Source organism: Podarcis bocagei (genome assembly GCF_964188305.1).
Source record: "Podarcis bocagei genome assembly, chromosome: 2".
Taxonomy (NCBI): Eukaryota; Metazoa; Chordata; class Lepidosauria; order Squamata; family Lacertidae; genus Podarcis; species Podarcis bocagei.
Window position 1 is genome coordinate 39,096,207 of NC_138126.1, and position 12,463 is coordinate 39,108,669.

Here is a 12,463-nt window from a genome sequence, read left to right on the forward strand (position 1 = left end):
CCAAACAGGCAGGCGGCATTGTCCTGAACCATGGATTCAAAGCAGAAGCTAGCATCGTTCAGAGCCTCTTTGTAACAGCCTGTTCCAATCACGCCACAATGGCTTCTGCCCTTCAGTCCCTGCATGGAGTTCTGCCCATTTCCTCGTGCTCCTTCCCAGCAGTGCTTGATTACCTCAGCACCCAGGAACCTAGAGGGTATCAGGGGACCCACAAACCTGTAATTATATATTTCTTTTTTTGTTGATAAGGTTTTAGTCATTTGTTGTTGAGATTCCTTCTCTTGTTGTAAGCTACTACAAGCATGTGGTGAGGTAAACTAGTAATATTTTAAATAAATTAATAAGATAACATAGAAGAGTGCCTTTGTCCATCCAGTTCTGTCTACAGTGAATGGGACGCGGGTGGCGCTGTGGTCTAAACCACTGAGCCTCTTGGGCTTGCTGATCAGAAGGTCGGTGGCTCGAATCCCACGACAGGGTGTGCTCCCATTGCTCTGCCCCAGCTCCTGTCAACCTAGCAGTTTGAAAGCACACCAGTGAAAGTAGATAAATAGGTACCACTGCAGCGGGAAGGTAAACAGCATTTTTGTACACTCTGGTTTCTGTCACAGTGTTCCGTTGCACCAGAAGCGGTTTAGTCATGCTGGCCACATGACCCGGAAAGCTGTCTGTGGACAATTGCCGGCTCACTCGGCCTGAAAGCGAGATGAGCGTCACAACCCTACAGTTGCCTTGGACTGGACTTAACCGTCCAGGGGTCCTTTACCTTACCTTAACAGTGATTGGCAGTGGCTCCCTGAGATTTCAGACAGGACATTCCCAGTCCTAAATAGAGATGTTGGGGATTGAATCTGGGACTTTCTGCATGCACAGCACATGCTCTGCCGCTGAGTTATGGCACTTCCCCCTAAAGCACATTGTTAGTGCCAAATTAGACTTGGGAATAGCTGCATCCCTGGCCAGGTACGGTAAGTTAAGAACTGCTTCCAGGTATGCAAGCAGCGAAACTTTACAAAAGTTGATGTTGTTTTTCACACCTTTTCACAAATGACTAACATTGATATGTGTAGTCAAGCAAGCAAGCAAAAACATTTATAGATAGGCAACTGTGGAAGAATTTATTAATAGGCTGAATGCACAGCAATCATTACTGCATTGCACATCACTGCAGTGCACGCCCTATATTTATGCAGACACCCCAGCGGCCTAAACAAGGAGGGGAAGAGCGCAGGGTAGGAGCAGAGGGTAAGAGCAACATCACTATTCCTCTCCTTTGAACACAAGTTTCTGGGCATCGCAAGTGGGGAGAGTGTGGCTGAAGGGGTGGTTCTGCTTTAGGCAGTACCACAAAGAATGATGAGGTAAGAAATTGCTTTCTGAGACTCACAGATGCTTTTGCACTTGCGTGAGTCCTGCTTATGAGTTTCCCATTTGCATCTGGTTGGCCACTGTGCAAACAGGATGCTGGACTATGTGGACCATCTGCCTGATCCAGCAGGGCTGTTCTTATGGGCCTAAGGTTGCTCGGTCCAGCTCCTGCCAACCTAGCAGTTCGAAAACACGTCAAGGTGCAAGTAGATAAATAGGTACCGCTCCGGCGGGAATGTAAATGGCATTTCTATGCACTGCTCTGGTTTCGCCAGAAGCGGCTTAGTCATGCTGGCCACATGACCCAGAAAAACTGTCTGCGGACGTCGGCTCCCTCGGCCAGTAAAGCAAGATGAGCACCACAATCCCAGAGTCATTTGCGATTGAACTTAACTGGCAGGGGTCCTTTACCTTTTAAGGTTGGCAGAAACCAACGACAGGGTCTTTTTAGAAGTGGCCCCACCATTCTCCCCTGAGAACTTTAGTTACCCCCTCTTCTCTTTAGCCTTTAAGCACTTCCTAAAGTAGATATAGATAGATGATAGATAGATAGATAGATAGATAGATAGATAGATAGATAGATAGATAGATAGATAGATCTGGTAGATTCCACCATGCTTTTTATTGCGGGCACCCACATTCTGATGTTATTTCTATTTGGTTTTGTCAGATTGCTTTGCTTTCAACATTTTTAAAATATTGCCTACCCTTAAGCCTTGACCTAAAAGGAGGACCAGAAACGCACACAAAGGCAACAGCGCAGCCCTAGAGGAGGCGTCTGCTTGGCAACAAGCGCCACTGAGTTCAATGGGACTTGCTATCCATGTATAGGAAACATCTCTTTGGCGCAAACACTGAAAGGGGAAGTGCCAAATGCCCTACAATTCCACCTGCTCAGAAGAAGGCAAATACAGACAGAGAGACCGAGACCGAGCTAACGTGTTGCACATTCTTCCATGGGGGGGGGGGGTAATCCGCCGAGCAGAAGCGGTTTCCTTTGTGCGCTCATTGTCTGCTTGGTTCCCGCATCCAAAAGAAGCAGCCTCCCTCCCCGCTCCGTCCCCCTGCTCAGGCCCCAGTGCAAAGGGGTCTGCGAGACGCGGCGGGGGTGGGGGCTCTTGTCGCTGCCTGTCGCCCACCCCACCCTTCGCCGCCGTTCCCACAGCAGCCCTGGCAGCAGGGCAGAAGCCCCTCGCGGCCCCCTCGAGCAGGCTCCCTCGCCTTCCCCCTTTGTTAGCAGCCCCTACAGATGGTGCCCAGCTCGGGTCTCGGGTGTATTGCGAAGCGGGCGCGGGGGGGGGGGGGAAGGGCGCGCGGCGAGCGGCCAATGGCGAGGCAGCCCGTCAGCTGACCTGCTTTGCTTACACCAGGTGCACGCCGGCTGCGGGCTGTGCAAAGCCGAGCTGAGGAGAGAGAAGGAGGAGGCAGAGGCAGCAGTAGCAGCAGCAAGTGCGCGCGGCGGGAGGAGGGAAGGCGCCCGCGAGCACGAAGAGACCCCCGGCCAGCGGGGGGAGGAGGAGGAGAAGAGCGCGCGCCTTGCCCGCGGGGCCCCGAGTGGAAATTACAGCCGCGGTCGCCTCGGAGAAAGGAGAGGCGGCGGCAGGAGAGGGGGGCGCGCCCCGCCGTCCTTCTGGCCGCAGACTTGTGGCGTTTGAAACTCGAGCTGCCGGAGCCTGGCTAAGCGAGCCTCCTCGGCTCCCCCTCGCCACCGGGGATTGTTGTGCCTTTCCGGGCGCGGTTTAAGGAGCCTCTCTTGCGTCCTCCATGGGGGGGAGGGCCAGCCAGGCTCGTTCCTAGCGGCCGCTGTTGCCTCTCTTTGGGTAAGTGTGTCCCTCCTCCGTCTGAGCAGCTGGGAGGAAGGGAGATGGGTTACCTGGGCGGGGAAGGGGTTAAAGCGGAAGCCAAGTTGCTATGGAGTAGTAAGCAGGGAGAGAAATGCTCTATAGTATATATGCTATATCTCTAGCATTCCACCAAGACACCAGTGCCGGGAGTTTGTGGGCTGGGAGGTGATGGCATTTCACTGGGCAGAAAGATAAGCGAGCCCTCCAGGGAGCAGAGGCTGAGATGTCACCTAGCAGGGATTGCTTTTGTTTGGAAAGGCTGCGCAGGGAATTGGGACGCTTAGAGAGCGTTGCCTAGCGGAGAGCGTCCAGAAGGCTGATAAGCAATGGGCAAAACAGATGGAGCAAACAGCACCCTGCCCTCTGGCCCTGGATTTCTGGGCATGGTTAGAAGGGGAAAGGAGGGTAAACAAGGGGGCGATTGTCTTCTCTCCCCTTCCCCTTGCCCCAAAATTTCTTTTTCTTAAGTGTTGACTTGCGGTTGGAGACCCTAGAACGAAGAAACAAAGGTCAATCTAACCTGGTTTAAGGGGGGGGGGGAGGAAGGGAGCAGTTAGGTGTTAGCTGTTGTTCTTTTCTGCAATAGGTGTGATGATTCCAAAGGCTGGCTGCCTCCATCCAGCTGGCTGGAAGACTAAAAAGGGTGTGTGTGTGTGTGTGTTGCTGTCTCTCATCTAGCCCAGGCAGACCAAGTATGGAAAGTTTGCCAGCTAGTGTCCTTTGTCCTCTCCCAAGGCAGGAGGGTGAAGAGGATGCTGGCTGGTAGCAGCTATGATGAAAATCTGCACCCCCTCCCCAAATCTTCCCTGAACCAGACAGTTTGCTAGTTTGTGGTTTCAGCCGAAGCATGAAACTCTTTCCCCGCCTTGTCTTTTTCTGCAGAGGCTTGAAGCACTTCAGTGGGATGCATGTGCTTTATCTGCAATTGTCATGCTCTGCATTGGGGAGCTGGTTGCTGTCAGGAAAGTTATGCCCAGTGATTATTTCATGACTTTGGGACTGTGTTAGTGTACCCTCCAGGGGAGGTTTCTTCTTTAGAAAAAGAAGAAGAAAAGCATGTGTGTGAAATTAGTCAAAGTCAAGAAGATGTTTTCTGGAATATCCTCTGATGCCTGGATGACTTTTGTTACCATCCTCTGTCTTGCTCTTAAGAAGCACTTTACTACTTAACTTTGTCCTCTTTCTTTCTTTCTTTCTTTCTTTTTTACTTCCTTCTGATTTTTAATGGACTTGCTGCATTGAGCTGCTAAGGCGCAGGCAATGGGAAAAGTACCAGGCTGAAGTTTCTGTGATTCCCATTTCTCATGGGGAGGAGGAGGCTGGTGCTGTGTGTCCCCCTAAATCTCTGATTTGCATGCAAATGGGAATGCACCCTGGCAGATGTCTTGCCTCATCCATTCACATGAAGGAATTTGAAAAGACAAGGAGTCTTCAGTTTAACAATAGACCTTAAGAAAATGGTATAAAGGCTTAGTGTGAGGGTTGCTCCCCCACCCCACTCTTCTGCACCAGCTCCCCTTGCTGTTTGGACATTTATATGGCAAGCTGTCTCTAGTAATCTGACCATGATAGGGTAAAATATGCTCCCTCTGGAGAAGTTTGTTGCAACCTCGAGATTCCAGGTAGGATACAAGATCCAACAGGGGCTTTTCTTCCCCCAAATTTGTTGAAACTGATGGCCAGTCAGCCTGGCAACTTGAAGACCAACATCCACATCCAAACTGGTGTGCCTGTGTCTGAGCCATTGTGTGAGAAGAAGGAGCATCCAAAAGTACAAAGTCCTGGAGTTGTTACTGAGGTTTTAGACAGTGAGGACTTTAGGCCCTCTGCAAGGTCACCTAGCCAGTAAGCTAGAGGTACAGAGCTGTCCTCAAGAGAATCCAGTTTCTGAAGGAAGCCATTCTCCAGTGAGGGAAAGGAGATCTCTGAATCACACCCAGAGGGGAGGAATGTATTCATCCTTTTGGGGATGGGCCCTAACAAAGTTGTAGAAGGTCCCTGGTTCAGTCTCTGACCTTCCAGATAAGACTAGAAAATACTTCCACTGGAGATTCTGGAGAGCTACTGCCAGGCAATGGGAACAATACTGAGTTGGATGGACCAGTTATAAGGGAGCTTCCTATGTTCCTGTCATTAATTGAGGCAGAGTTCGACCCTTAGACATTATTTCCAGGTCTTTCAGTTTCTGCCGAGTCTCATTCCAGCAATAAGCAGCCTGTTTTGGAAACTTTCAAATGAGTAGGAGTTCAATCTATCTCTCTATATTACTGTTCTATATAAAACTGTGCTATCATTATCTGAGAGCTTCAAGTAAAAGGGTAGAGTTGCTTCTTTCATATCTTTCCAGATGTTCAGAACTTTTTCTCTCCAACTGCATTCCAGAGGGGAGAGTATTACTTTGTTTTCCAGAGTATTACTTTGTTTTCCGTTAAGTTTGAACCAAATGTAGCTTTGCCATCAAAGACAAAATGCAGTTCCCTCCCTTTCTCTGTGTTGTTCATGACATTGACATCAAATAAAGGATGCAGTAAGCTTCCTTGCCTTCAGGCCAGATAAGACAAGATCCTGAGTCAGTAGGTTTTAATGGTGACCTAATCTTTTTAAATTGTTGTGCGCACCTCTAAAGACTTTGAAGTGCTTAAGGGGGGGGGGCAAAACCACATCCACAAAGCATTCAGTGTGGTTCAGTGTGGAATGCTAGAAAATACCAAGGCAATTTATACGTCTTCAAAGCATGCCCTTTCCTCTGCCCTTTCAGGCATTAGTTTGGTAGACAGCAGCTGGCGCGTTTCACCTTCTGGCTTTGTGGAGCCCTCATCACAGACTTGTGGTGTGGACTACACGTGAGCATGGATGAATATACCTCCTTGTGTGCCAGGCACCAGTTGCCTCCTCCTTTGTTTAGCTGCATAGCCGAAAGCAAAAGACCCCATTCACCAAGAAAGCAGTTAACCCTTGGGTTCCACGGTTTCATTGAAGAAGGCGTTTCAGTGAGCTAGCGGGAAAGAAGGCATTGTATTGGTTGTATTGGCATTGTTTCGGGGTGGACAACAGATGTTCGCCTGCTATTTTACATGTTTTGCTAAGTTATTTAGTGCCGGTTCGTTGCGTGCTTCCCAGCGAGCAACTGGCTAGAAAAAGAGGCAGTATCAAATGAAGAGTTTGCAGTACAGTTTGCAGGTGGGAGAAAGAAACATCACCACTGAATGATCAGCCCTCCCCCTTGAACTGTTTGGGAGTTGCCAAGGAATACATCAGAAAACTCTTTAGGTTGTACGTTATTTTCTTCTTTGTGAGATCCCATGTGAAATTACTTCACTGTTCAGTCCATCCATTAACTTATTAAAAAGTGGAAAGGAAGTGCTTTTAAATACGTCTTCAGGGGTTGCCTTCAAGAAGATGATTAGTGGGGTAAACGTGGCTGTGTTTAGCCGCCCCCGCCCCCAAACCTGTGCAACTCCTGTTGTTGCTGCATTGGACTAGGACTTCTGAATCATGACATCTGCTCTACATTTGAGGACTTCTTGTGCAATTTAGAATCCTTCATGATCAGTTTCCCAAACTGTGGAGTCCCCATGTGTAGAGCAGGCTCCCTGTTTTCAAAGTTATAGTCCCAAACACCAATGGCAAGTAGAGCCATGGTAGGCTGAAGCAAGCGCTTTGTGCCACACTTGCCCAGTTCGCAGGAATCCTATCTAAAGAGGGCTATTATTTCATGCAATCAGATCTTGCCTTTATACTTCCAGTGAATTGTGAATTTGAAGTTATTGGCCTATTTTGTTTTGTTTTAAGGTAGGGTGTACACAAGCTTGTCAGAAGAGAGCCATCCCATGTAGGGTTTCCACATACGTATCTCTTGTTTCAGCTTTGCAAATAAATCTGGAAAAGTTACTAGCCCACCTCTCCTTATGTAGCTGCATCCAACATTTGTGGCATAAAAGTGACAACTTGTATAAAGATGCATTTCCTCCCTCCCCATGGATGACTATCTGTTTGGAAGTCTGGCTGGTTTTTGAGGTTTCCTACTACTTTTAGTATGTTGCAAACAATATTTTATGAAAGCCTGAAAAGTTATGCTTGCAGTGTTTGTGGTGAGTTCTGGATCGTGGATTCTTCACAGGGCACACAAGCCCCTCTCCTGTACTTCCTGACTGATCTGGGCTGTATTCACGTGCCTAACTGAAGCATTTAGTGCTCATTTCCATGTCATTTGGAAACAGTTTTTCCCCCCTGGGTCCAAATAACATGGAAAGAGTGTTAAACTTGTGCTGTTTTCCACTATATTTCCAGAAGTGGCTTTTACATCCTGAGAAAGCTCAAGTGCAATGTGGAAAAGATCAGTTAGGGAAACTATGGGGAAACTGAATAAACTGCCCTAGATTAGCCATTTCCCCTTTAAATATTGCCAAACTCTGCCAATCTTTTAAAGGCTCCAAACCTTTGCAAAACCCAGCCAGCAGAGCCCCTGGGAGCTGCCCAGGGTTCTGATTTCCCTCGTCCTGCTGGGCTGGAGTGGAGTGGAGCAGAGCTGGTGGCTCTGGCGTTCATTTTCACTTTCCCTGTGGTCTCCAAGCCCCAGCAGAACAGGACAAATGGTCTCTAACCCAGGGCAGATGAACTTGAAGCCCTCCAGATGTGGTTGGACTTCCAGCTTCCATTTGCCCCAGCCTGCATGGTCAGTGATAGGGTGGGTGTTTGCAGTCTACCAACATCTAGAGAGCCATCGGTTCCCAACTTATGCTTTAATTTTAAAGTGTTTGCTCTTCAGTAGAGCAGCAATGTGAAAAGTAGGCTCTTCTGCCCCTAAAGTACCCAAATTTCTAACTGGACCATTGATACTTACACACACATAGAATCTGCTTTGACTTCAAAATCCTGCGTTGGAAGATGTCGTTCATGGCTCATGAAAATAAGATGGCATACTTGCTCGTAGGAGGCCTGTATGACTAATTTTAACAATCCAGGTCATAGGCTTAGACACTTTCAATGCTGGTAGTCACAATTACTGCTTTACCTGCTATTTCTTTTCCACTGTAACTTTTAGTCGAAGAAATGTGATGGTCTGTGTATTTCTCTCAGCAGTACTTTAGGTAAGTCAAAGCTAAAAGTACTAGAATTGCATTGTACTTTAGTACAGTATATTGAGACAATTTAAGAGTCCACAAACTTCCTCTTCTGCAGTCTGTTTCTTTTAATACATTGTGTTGTAAAGTGTAATATAATACAAGAAAAGCCTTAATTAGAACTGTCCAAACATTAAGGGAAGTATTAAAAATAAACAATTACAAGCTCAAGATTAAATGTAAATCAACTTGCATAACTGCAGCTTAGTGTGGGAAATCATTTAAGTTTTCTGAAACTTTTAAGACAAGTAGCAAACTTTACAAGTCAAATCAGGCATTCATTTTAACATAATCAGATGCATATTTGCTCAGGATAAACTATTTTCCTTAATGCAGTTTTGTTCTGTTCACTTCTGAAGCAAGGTTTCTTAAAAAGAGGAAAAGGTCCCTTATTCTTTCACGCCCCATTATTTTCTAAATATGTAGTTAAAAGCACTGTGCACCCAAACTATTGAAAATCTGGGTTTAATTTTTTGTACTCATCTTAGAGCTGAACTGAAATCTATTGCACAGACTAAGAACTTTAAAAAACCAAAACCCTGTAAGTATGCCTGAAATTATTAACAAAGAGGGAGTTTCAGTTTTACAGTGCAGATCTGCTTTGAAGCATAATAAAACATAATAAAAACAAAAAGTAAACAAATCCATAATCTCCTTCCACAAACACATTTAAAAGGACATATAATGTTAATCAGCCAAAGGCCTGGTTGCAGAGGAATGTTTTTGCCTGGCCCCTAAAGCCTCCCTGGGGAGAGCATTCCACAAATGGGGAGCCACTGCAGAAAAGGCCCGTTCTCATGTTGCCGCTCTCTGGACGTCTCATGGAGGAGGCACACAAATAAGGGCCTCAGATGATGATCACAGTGTCCAGGTCAGTTCATATGGGGACAGGTGGTGCTTGAGGTGTTGCAGTCAATGGGATTTACTCTGATAAATATGTATAGGTTTGCACCTTTATTTTTTTTAGTTCTGTTCTTTTGGTTAGCCTTAGGGACTTGATTCTCAGATGTCACTGCAACCCTTTGTAGGTCAAGTAGTCTTTGGAGGATGGCCTGAGAGTGTTTCTTCTAAGGAAATTGGCTTGCAAATACGCATACCAGGATTTAGTTTTCCTAGTATGTGTATTTGCAATCTGAATAGGTAAAAAAACCAGGAAGGATTAAGGTAGGGTCAGGGCTTGAGAATAGCTTTAAAGAAAGGGAACAGGAAATGGAACAGGTGAATAACCTTTAACAAAGGACATTAGAATATTAGTTTAATATACACATTCATTCAGAAAAAGGAAAGGGGAAAAAACAGAAATAATGAAGATACTTGTAGTAACAGAATCTGTCTTCTCTAGTGCTACTTTAAGCTCCTTTATTATTTCTTTAATTTTGGAGCTTTTCTTAAGAAAAACAAACTGTAATTTTCAGACTCGAGCCATCCCAGTTCACCAATAATACTCTTTGGCAGGCATGTGGTCCCCACAGCTGTCCTCTCATTTGTGTATGAAATAGAAACACTGGTGTCATTTGTAGGTTACCATAGTTACATGAACAATACACGTGTGATACTTCATCCTTCCAAGCTAAAAGGGTTTCTCAGTTCTGTGCCTAGAAAATGTCTGCCAGGCAAGGGGGACAAACCTATGGGAAGGGTGACTTTAAACATTTTTTTTTTAAGCACCCCCTTTAATTCACTTTCTACAATGTTAATTTATTGCAATTCTCCTTTTCAGTTTAACAAAAGCTAATTGCAGGCCTCCAGCCAATTAAGCACTTCATCCAGCAAGCTGCCACACTAATGTGGGTTTGCAGGTGTCCTGTAGGCTCAGGAATCTGGGGCTGATTAATGTTGTTGTGTCACAAAGTAAGCTTTACCTGGCATTCAAGATTTACAGGATATTTAAATATGAGATGTTTAGCTTGACTCCCAAGAGGTTGCATAGTCCAGCAAAAGGAATGGTGAACTTGGATTGGGGTTTAAAACGCTCCTTGGCTCCTGGCTTCATCGTGTGACAGAGAGTCACCTGCCACAACCCATCTCCATTCCCTGTTTGGTAAAATATTAAAAGTACTGAACACAGTGGGGTTGGCCTCTGTGACCAGAGGTTTAAAATCTTAAGGTTTTGGGGAAAGAATTCTGTGGAAGAACTGCCACTTCCTAAGCCTGCTGGCTTGCTCCAAGCAGGGAGGTGGTGGAAGGGTGGTGTGGGGTTTTTCTGAAGCCTCCCATTGACAACAGTGGAAGGGAAAATCAATATGTCAGTTTCAGGACTTTTTGAGGGGGCTGCGGTGAGACTAATCAGATTGGATTTGTTCTTCCAAGCGTGCAACATCCTCCAACAGATATATTTCAGGGTAGTGGGCTCAGGATTGCTAATGGTATTGGTCACCTTCCCTTCCATCCTCTTTTAAGTACTAGGGATGCTGTTCCACGTATCAATCAGGCCAAGTCCTGAGATCAGTAGTGGGAGGGGGTTGCTAATGTGTGTGGCCCATTGTGTGGGAACCCAAAGTAGGGCCTTTTCCACGGTGGTGCCCAATTTTGGAATTTCACGGAGGCACAGATAGCCATGAAATGGATGGGATTCTGCTGCCTTGTGAAGACTTACTTGATTTTTTAAAAGCTTTTGGAGGCCCTGTGTTTTGCTTGACTTAACTTTTTTTAGCCTCTGCTCCTTTTGCATTTTATAATTATATGCGGTTTTATTGCTGGTTTTTAATATTTCTATCAAGTCTTCGTGATTTCTGTCAACATGTTGTAAACTTATTTGAGGCCTTTTTTAAAAATGAAAATGGTATACAAGAATGCAACATAAATAACAAGTAATTAGAGCCTCCTCCTCCTCCAGGATCTCATCCAGTTCTGATTTGGTACTGCCAAGAATGGCTGTAGGCAGGGACAGAGGAAGGTGTGTGTAGTGGGTGCGGACCACCCCGGGTGTCACCACTGAAGGGGGTGACAACACTCACTGCAGGGCCTACAGCGTGCCCAAGCCATGCGTCTCTCCTGAAAGAGATGCAGTGGTTGGGTGCGCACACATTCCACGCTGCCCAAACGGTCCACCCGCTGCCTCCCCCCCCCCAGCTGTAGGGCGGCTGAGTGAGAGGAGGAAGGCAGACTCCGGAGGCCCTGCGGTGCACCCCGACCCTGGGCGCACCACCCCAGGCACCTGAACGGCTTCCTCCGCCACTGGCTGTAGGGCATGATATCCTGTTTTAGCTGAAAGTAAGAACTCTGATTTGAAAATGGTGCTTTCTTGATCACCAGGCTGTAAATGATGTTTGGACTTACTTTGTATGGCAAAAGTAAGGGTGAAAGGTGATTCCTAATTCTTAATAGTAATATAAATACTAACAGGAAATCCCCGCATTTCAGGAAGAGATAAGCTGTACCATTATTATGTATCATCTCCTGGTGTGGTTTAGACTTGCAGTAACAATTTCCTTCTGCAAAGGTAGGGGACCTCTTAGAATTGTCCATCCTTTCAGAGGCGGATGTATCTGGATGAAATCCTGAAAGCTCTCAGGGAGCTTCCCACTGCTATGGTTGGCGTTCCTGTTGAAGTATTTTTCCACGCAGAAGCTGTAGTTAGTTGCTAGGTTTCTAACTGGGCCTGCCTGTAACAAATTCACCTTCCCTGTTCTTAAACAACAGTGCAGTTTTCCAATCCAATTTCAAGCATAACTCAGAGTGATGGTGCTAACCTTTTAAGGTTTTAAATGGCTTAGAATCCAGGTTTCTAAACAAGCACCCTGTTGTCCTGCAGGACTCTTATTTGAATGCTGAAGTAATCTTCAAAGCTCTCTTCAGTGTTCTCCTGCCTGGCAAATTCTGTGGGTTGTGACTGGATCATAGGACCTTTGCAATGGTGCAAATATCTTGAAGTTGATTATGTTGTCACTAAGACCACTTCATTTGGCCAGCCTTTTCTAGTATGTCACCTAAGCTGGTTTTATCTGTTAACTATCAACCATATATGTGCATACCCACATATTCCTCTGTTACAGCCAGGGGTGACTGGTGGACGCTGGACCTTGTCAGGCCAACTAAGCAGGACTTAGGACCTCCATAAACTTCCAGACGTATAGGAAAAGATTATTCCCCTCTTCCAGCTTGTTCACTTCTAGACCTACTTTTAAA

General features: G+C 46.2%; 1 protein-coding gene across 1 annotated transcript in view; it reads left to right on the forward strand.

The window, feature by feature from the left end:
- Positions 1–2,727: 2,727 nt before the first annotated feature.
- LRRN1 (leucine rich repeat neuronal 1) overlaps positions 2,728–12,463 on the forward strand; it is a 29,964-nt gene continuing 20,228 nt past the window's right edge. Inside the window, exon 1 of the mRNA XM_081184110.1 lies at positions 2,728–3,188. The gene's annotated coding sequence lies outside the window, so the exon portion shown is untranslated. The remainder of the gene's footprint in view (positions 3,189–12,463) is intronic.